We start from the raw sequence: 8874 nt of genomic DNA, 5'->3' as shown, positions 1-8874 counted from the left end.
CCTGAGTACCGTCTCCTCCCCTTTCTTATCTCTGACGACCGGTTCGCCGAAATAAAACGCACCCGATTCGCCGGGTTGCAAAGGAAGCAGCCTCTCTCTCGCTTCCGTCGTGAAGTCAAGGGACCTCATGGCGATCTCGCGAAACCGCACGTCCGGCGCAGGGCGCGGCAGGGGCAGCACCAGTATCCTGTGTCGTTCCGTGGTCCTCCAGGGGGTTTCCTTGCGCTCGCCGTCAGCGCTCTTCTGTATGATTCGGGATGCGCGTATTCCGGGTGGTTGGTGAGCAGCACCTTGTAGAACAAGGCGCTGACGTCCCGAACGTCGAACGTCGTCTCTCGGTCGCCGTACCTTACCGGAATGTTCGAGTAAGGATCGCCTTTCCCTGCGCTCGCAACTGCCGCGGCGGATGCTGTCGCGAACGCGAATCTGATGCGATCGGGATTCGTGCAGCACAGTTTTCAGTACACGTACGCTGGGAGTCGGTGAGCCGTGAGAAATATGCTCCCTTCCTCCTCGTGGTAACAGACGAGAGTGTCGGCATCCATCAATATCCACTGTTTCGGGCGGACTACCGATCGCAGAGCTCGGCGAGCTTGCTCGGTCGCGACGAATTCCGAAAGCTTGATATCTGAGTCGCCGTTCGTCAACGTGGGCAGGATATCGTCGTCGTTGTTTTCAGCTTCGTCGGTCACGTCCCGTTCGATCACCCTCCACCCATCCCAACCGGCCTCGCTCAACCTGTCGCGAAGGGTTACCTCTCGGTTCCCTTCGTGACCTGAGACGAACCAAGAAGTATCTAACCTGATCGTCTTCATTTTGGCGGCTGCAGCATTTCTTGGATACGCTAATCTTCGTCTTCGTGTCCTTCTCCATGGCGAATTCTTCGTACGGTGTGCCACCCTTCGAAGGTTCGCCGTGATAAAGAACTTGAAAACGCTACGTCATCCGTTTAAGGACCGCTGGCGTACCCTCGACTTCACTGAAGTGACGTCATGTGTTTTTTGAGCGATGAAGTTGCGAGTGAGGGTGTTCGAGGCTTCGTCATTGATAACATCTTGCGCGCTATTGGCGGAACGAGTTCTGGTACCCCTTGACGTCACGAACGTTCGATGACGTATGCGAACTGTTTTGGCATATAAGTGCACCGCGATTCGAGATCGGGAAACATACCGCAAAATATGTCGTCCCAAGTAGATCGCAGACTTCAATACAGGTTCAAATCGGAAAAGGACTGGTACGCCGTCGATAATGTGGATTCCTACGGAGACGCCAAGAGAAAGATCATGGAACGAAGTCCTGCTCGTCCTGCATCTGGAAGACAACGAGACACCTCTATCCGACCAGGAACCGATATTCAGAAACAGGAGGGTGATCGTCCAACGGCGTCCGTGTGGCTTCGAAACCATCGCCGAACAGGAGTTGCTGAATGAAAAGATAGCGGAGAGAAAGAGGATGAGCAGGGAGGACGATATTTACAGAATCAAAAGTCTGTTCTATCGCACTCGCAGTCTCGTTCGTGGCGTCGAGCACGACGAGATAGGGCGACACCCGGAACAGTATTCCTCTCCTCTAGAATTCGCCGACATCCTGATGGCCGACCTGGAGAAAGCCGACTCCCCGGAAGACATGAACGCCTGCATCGAATCTCTGCGAAGAGCAAGGGTGACGTATCCCGATAATCTTCGGATACGAAGGAGACGAACTCGATGCCATTCTCAACGTTGCTTTGGGCATCCACCGAAATCCGGATGTCGGCCGGAAATCCTTCGATTTGGCTACAAAAACACGTAAGCGTATGTACAGGGAGACCGCTAAGAATCTCATCGATTTGGAATTCGCTGTTTGCAATCTGAGAAGATAGCGTGACGTCATCCTTCCAGATTCGAACGACGAGAAGACCATTCTTTCGACTATGGACACCATCAGAAATCTGTTGTTGGCCGTTCGCAACGTCGGCGACATCCACGTCTGTTACCGAATGACGCTCGGACTGCATGAGGCTACTAGAAATCTCCGGCACATGCATTATTACTTCTCGAATCCGATGGAAGCCCTCAAGAACATGCTGTGGGACATTAAATTATTAAAATTTTGATATCTCTAACTTTCTGTTGAATCGAAAAATAAAAATTACTTAAAAAAATGAAATTATACGTTTGTTGTGTGAATATTATTAGCATCTTCCAAACTTGCATAACGCGCTATACCGCTCGCTGCGCTTAAAATTAAGAGAAATCAAGGATGACGATGATGGAGGTTCCCGTCGAACTGTGCAACGCAGCAAGAGAACCGACGAAGGACGAACCGGCGATCAGGTTGCAGTTATCCAACATTTTCAATTTTTAGGACGAATTACGGAACGGAATGCAGACGTGAGATTTGCGGAGATTGCATGAAGAGCACGCCGTGCAGCCGATGCGTGTTATTTTCGAGCGTCGTCTGCGGCGAGGTGTCCAGTCGCACTCGGCTCGATCGGAGTGTCGACCGATGTCGCGCTTGCCACAGCGACGCCGTTCGCGCCTCCAGACGGAGAGCTTGCGTTCGCGAAGTTCTAAAATCCATGAGAGTGGAGCCCGCGGTCTTGGATTTCGTGACGATCCTCAAACTCGTGCAGGTCGAGCTGGCTCATCACGATCCGTACGAGATATCCGTGGCAATTAAAGGATTCGAGGACGAGGGGTACCGTCTCGGTAAGACGTTCGCGAACCTCCTTCTCGGTTTGCCTTTCCTGCAACGGTTGACTCTGGTGGACGTGCCGATCGTCGACTCTTTCGTGATGATCCTGATTCGAAAGAGGAACGTCCTCCTTCACATTCGTTTGGTCAGATGTCGCAAGTTGAGGTTTTCCGCCGTCGTCGAAGACGAAGACGGCGGAGAGCGCGTATGCGACGACAACTCGCCTCCGATCCTCTGTCTGGAGGAGATGCACGTGTCTCCGATCAGGCTAGCGACAAACTACGACGGAGTCGTTTCGGAAACCGTGCTGAGAAATTGCGAGTTCGACGCGGACGAGCTCACGAACCTTGAAAAAAAGAAGGTTGTAGTGGAATGATGTCGATCCCATGTATTTCAGATTTAGACTAAAAAAAATCAATGATAAGGAAAAATACCTAAAAACTTTGTCGGATTTTTTTTTTAGTGTGTGAAAGTTTGCGAACTTGACGTTGAATGAGCGAGTGACAGGCGAACATAGAAAGATCGAGGCAAGGTGACACTTTTTTTTCGTATTTTTTTTATCGACTTTCAGACAAGCGTAGTCCGAGCGTGAATTTCAGACAGTCTGTTGGTGTAGTACGAGCTTCGACCCTCCTTCACGGCCGGTCGGTAGCTTCCTGAATTGTCCATGTGCCTTTTAAGGCAGCAGCTGAGCAGGAACAGGCTCACAATCATGACGGCGACCGCAAGACCTATCGTCAGCCCCAAACGCAACTTATCTTGGGCGAAAAAGTCCATGGTCGGTTAACTCGGTGTCCTCGAAAACACACTTATACACTGTGAAGATTAGCGTCTGATCGATGGACGACGAAGACCGCAACGACAATATTTCTGATCTTGATATCGACTTCGCCGGGCCGGTGCCGGAAGCAGTCGGGAAGTCTCGGAGATTTGAAGTTCGGTTCGAAAGGGAGGGACACGTTCGTGGTCGTGCCGGACGACGCGTCGGCTGAAGATCCGTCGTCTTGCGAGAAGTCGTCGTTGCTGAGCGTCCTGCCTTACGATCTGGGACCCGTCTTCCTGTCGAACGTGACCGTGCTGCCGATGTGCGGGGAGGGAATCATCGCTGTCGCAGACGGACGGGACGGATGCAACGTCTTCTTGATCGACAGCCACGTACACGTCGAAGGATTCGAGTTCCGCTGCGACGGGTACGTCGGAGCGAGAGGCGATCTCTCTTCGTCGGTGCGCGTGACCGGTGTTGGCAGGGCGTTCAACGTGACTTTGAAACATTTGAGTTACACGAACGGCTCGAACGAGACTCACGTCGAGGCTCCCCCGAAAGTCGTGGTTCGGGCGTCTCCACTTCTTTCCGAAGGCACCATCCGTCTGAACCGGGTGACCGTCGAACGGGTAGTCGGAGGATCCGTGGTGCTGGAAAGAACTTCGGGGTCGGTCGCCGTCTCCGATTCAACCCTGCTGGAGACGATCGGAAGCGAAGACACGAAGATCGATCGAAAATTCACTCCGATGTTGAATTGGGACCAGTGGGGTGTCGTGAGAACGGCGAAGACCGCGGACATGGAGAAACGTTCGTGTACTCTGGAGATGATCGGATGCAGCGTGGCGATCGTTGTGACGTTTCTCGTGTTCGCCGCCGTTTGCGCGGGAGCCAGGTTGCACTCCGCAAACCGTACGGCGGCCGAGAAGGCGTTCATCGAGAAAAAGGAAGAGAGAATGTCGTCCGCGTTCGAAGAAGATGATCACGAAGGGACGACGTTCAATCTGCGTGAAAGAAGTGCCTTAATCTCGTCGCCAACCGCGCGTGGGTGACGGATCTGTTTTCTGGATCCAACCTGTGCAGCTGGTACACCATCTCCCGATGAACGGACTTCAATGCTCGCCGGAAGACCGACAGTCCGTACGAGATGAGCGGCCAGCAGTTGAGCAGGACGACGACTGTCTCTTATACACATCTAGATGTGTATAAGAGACAGACTATGAGGTGGCTGAGAAGATAGCAGGCTACCGCCGTCACGATGGAAATCCAAAAGTACGGTCTTATCGGCAGCCACCTAAACGCGGTTTCCAGCAGGGCTAGCTTCAGACCCATGCCGATCGTTTCACAGACAGGCCTCCTCGAACGCTAACATCGCTTCCGACAGTCCGGCGTAGGGGTGCTCGCAGACTGCACCGTAACGGTCGACTGGACAGACGCAGTGCTGCCCGTTCTTGGCGTCCGAGTAGACGCACCTACCGCCGTTTCGTTCGCAGCCGGAACAGTCGACGGGTTCTTTGTGCGACACAATTTTCCTTTCGCAAACCGGCCCTGCGAATCCGTCGTCGCACACGCAGTACTTGGACGCGCCGTCTTGCTCCAATCGTCCACGACCGCCGCCGCCGCACAGATGGTCGTCGCACCTATCTTTCGGCCTTCGCACCAAGAGCGCGAGCAACGTCACCGCCGTAGCGATCTACAGAGCCACGAACGTCATCCGACAGAACCTGCGGTCGCATTTGCGATTGACGACGCGTTCCTGCTGGGTTCGATCGAATCTGCACCTCCGAACTGTACCGATCATACGATGACGGCGACGATTATCGATACCGAGATGACGAAAATCGTCAACACCGTCAAGATGACTTTGGTCTTCGAAACGACGGGTTTCCGGTATACCATACTCACACATTTATTATTATTATTTTGTTTTAGTTGAATAACTTTCCCCAAAGATATTAATGCCAGGTTGACTAAGGATACAATAAACTACATTGAAAAAATAAAATTCATTTTTTAGTTTCTCTTCATTTTTTTAATGATTCAAAATATATGTAACAGTTTGTGTTTTTATTTACAATATGAAAACAATATATATGTAAGAGAGAAATAATAAGTAAGAAAATGTTCACGCTCTGTACACTTGGATGCCGTCCGGAATTTGGCATTCCGACATCTTCATCTCGATCAAGCACCTGCACAGCGGACATCTCGCCGTCCGTCCGGAACAGGATAGACACATCAGTAGATGTTGGCAGGTGAAGTGAACACGTCCGAGACCGCATCCAAGCACACATTGCACGAGTCGGACTCTTTCAGGGTTCTCGGCGATTGCCAATCGAAGTCCTCCGGACACAGTTCGCGGAGAACGTCGGCCACCAGATACGCCGTCTCGCCCTTCGCCGGATGGGATCGGACCATATCCATTGCGATCGCCAGAACGTCCGCCACTCGATCTTGTTCCACTCGACCGGTCCCCAAAACGGCGGAGATCCAATCCTTCGTCGATGCACGGTCTTGTTCTGTCGGAGAGACTGAGAATCCATCGATCCGACGCTCGGCCACGGTTCGATGGTACGGGTCGTCTCCGTCGCAGTGGACCACGCATCTCCTCGATATCTGGAGCGGCATGTTTCCGATTATCAAGTAGTATTCGATCGCAACNNNGTAGTATTCGATCGCAACTTCGGAAGCGACGACGTCGGTCGGAGAATGTACCTGGTATTTTTGAACGTTAGACGAGATGTTTATCTCGTTCCTCAGCATGACTTGTTTCAGGCATTTGACAGTGTTCCGACTCAGAGGGCACAATTTCATGTAACTTCCGTCAAGTAAATTCGCAGTCTGTCTGTCCAAAGTTGATTTTGAGAGCACCGTAAAGCTTCCCCGAGTGTCACCGTCGTCGACGCACGTCGGTATGTACAGGTTGTATTTGTCGTTCTTGTTCGGGGGTATCTTCAGCCGCACGTTACCGTTGGAAGAAACGAACGCGACGATGATTTCCTTGATGTTATTCATGTTTGCAATTTGTGGACTTAAACTCGGCGAGAGCGGCTCTTATAAGCCTTTTATTTTGTGGGAGATGCATCACACATGACGTCATGTGTACTTTCAATCACGACGCTTTCTGTATGGTTTCCGGATGAACGAGGATGCATGACACATGACGTCATGTGTACTTCGAATCGCGAAGCTTTCTGTATGGTTTCGAGTTTAAAAGAAATGTGTGACGTAGCGCAAAAACCGATGACGTTAGTCTCATCTTAGATTATTATTAGAATGGCCAACGTTTTCCTAAGAGACTCTTATCATTTCAAGATGAACAGCCTCGTGTCGACATCGATGAACGAGGACGGACTCGATTACACGTTTGTGGAAGGGAACGTGTCGGATGATCTGACGTGCGGCGTATGTCTTCTCGCCGTCCGACGGGCGGTGCAGGTTTTGCGAAGCCTGCATCAAGGGACGGACGCCCGGCTGCGACGGCGGGGAAAAATTACTCTGTCCGAACTGCGAAGAAAAGTTCGCCGATGAGGAAATCGCACCCGATCATCACGCACGCCGGAAAATGTCGAAAGCTCAGATATACTGTCCCCACAAGGATCGGGGGTGTTCGGAAACGTTCGCGCTGAAAGAACTCGGACGGTACCTGGATTTTTGCAACTACTTTCCCGTCGCGTGCATGCATCGATCGCGGGGGTGTGCGACCAAGCTGTAACGCAAGGATCTGCAGAGACATCTGGAAAACGAGTGCGAACATCGTTCGGTCGAATGCACTTTCTGCAAGTCACCCTTCCCGCATCGCGACGTCGAGGCGCACCGACGGAGTTGTCCTAAATTTACGGTGTCTTGTCCGAACGACTGCGGAGCGAATGACGTTCGAAGGGAGAAGTTGAGAACGCATTTGGACGAACAATGCTCTCGGCAGAAGAGATGCTGCAAATTCGAATTTTACGGGTGCGATTTCAAGGTAGGTTATTATATATCTAAATTTTTTTAAATGAAAGTTTGTTCGAGATTGCTTTATGCAAAGAATACCAACGAATTTTTTTTTTCGACTTTCTCAACTTCAGGGCGTCAATGCGGAAAAGCACGCTGAAGAGGGAGTCCAAAGCCATCTCGACATGACCATGATGGCGGTAGCGCGGTTAAATGCCGAGTTGTCCGGAGCCGTTAGCAAAGTCGCAGAACTGAAAAGTCAGATGGACATCCAACTTCGAAAATTCGGCCGGGTCGACGAACTGGGAAGTCGGGTGGAAGCGGACCACCAGAAAAACGAAGAACTTGCGAAGCAGATAGCATCCATCAAGCTGACGCATAAATCGAAAGACGATCGTCTCGGTAAATTGCAGGTAACCGCAGCATAATATTTATTATTTGTTTTTCTTTAGCCTCGAATCGCTCGGAAATTTTAATGAATTGTTTTTTTCTTTCGTTTAAGAAACTACTGGCGGGGCAAGCGGACAATATTGAAACTTTGGAAAATACGGCGAAGAAAGACAGAAAAGCGAACGAAGACATCCGACGGACGGTCGATTCGTTGCACAGATCGACGACAGCGTTGACGAAGAAGGTGGAAGAAATGGGAGCCATCGGTAGAACCGGGTGAAGAAGAGGAGGAATACTCCGCGGACCCGCGCAACAACAGATTTCGAACATGCAGAAGGAAATGGACATCCAATCCGCGAAGCTGTCTGAACAGAATTTGCGTTTTCAGATTCTGGAAACAGCCAGCTACGACGGCGTGCTGATGTGGAAGTTAAATTCGGTGAGTATGAGGAAGCAGCAGGCGGACAGCGGAAAATCGTCTCCCTTTACAGCCAACTCTTCTACGCCGGTCGGTTCGGATACAAGATGTGCGCCCGAATCTATCTGAACGGCGACGGAATGGGCAAAGGGACGCACGTTTCCATGTTCTTCGTCGTCATGAAAGGAGACTACGACGCCCTACTCAAATGGCCGTTCGATCAAAAGGTGACGATGATGCTGCTCGACCAGGACGACGGAAAGCTCACGCTCTCGGACAGCTTCAAACCGGACACTCGAAGCAGCAGCTTCAAAAGACCGACCGGCGATATGAACATAGCTTCCGGATGCCCTCTCTTCGTTTCTCAGGACACGACACCATGTTTCTGAAGATGATCGTCGACACGACAGGTCTGTACGTTTGACGTCACAGCAAGTTAGATGACGTAGTACGTACGTCATCGAGTTTCCGTATCTCCACCTAATATAAGCGACGAGGCAATACAGAGACAGTCGAAAACGATCAACGAGATGATGAACAAGATACTGTTGCTCTTTGCTCTGTGCACCGTAGCCTCCGGCACGCACTGCGAGGTCGGGAGATTCGCATGCATGTTGACGAGTCGGTCCGGTTACTCTCTGTCCGTCGGCGCCGGAGTGAATACCACGACGCAGGTGACGCCGAATACATGCAG

The 8874-nt window shown here is 51.4% G+C and overlaps 1 pseudogene; it reads left to right on the top strand.

The window, feature by feature from the left end:
- Positions 1-6751: 6751 nt before the first annotated feature.
- Positions 6752-8569, top strand: LOC117104564 (annotated as a pseudogene).
- The last annotated feature ends 305 nt before the right edge of the window (positions 8570-8874 follow it).

This window comes from Anneissia japonica, unplaced genomic scaffold, assembly GCF_011630105.1.
Source record: "Anneissia japonica isolate Jap-2015-1 unplaced genomic scaffold, ASM1163010v1 scaffold287755_len519135_cov135, whole genome shotgun sequence".
NCBI lineage: Eukaryota > Metazoa > Echinodermata > Crinoidea > Comatulida > Comatulidae > Anneissia > Anneissia japonica.
The sequence above is the reverse complement of the archived record's forward strand: the minus strand, read 5'-3'. Positions and strand labels throughout refer to the sequence as shown.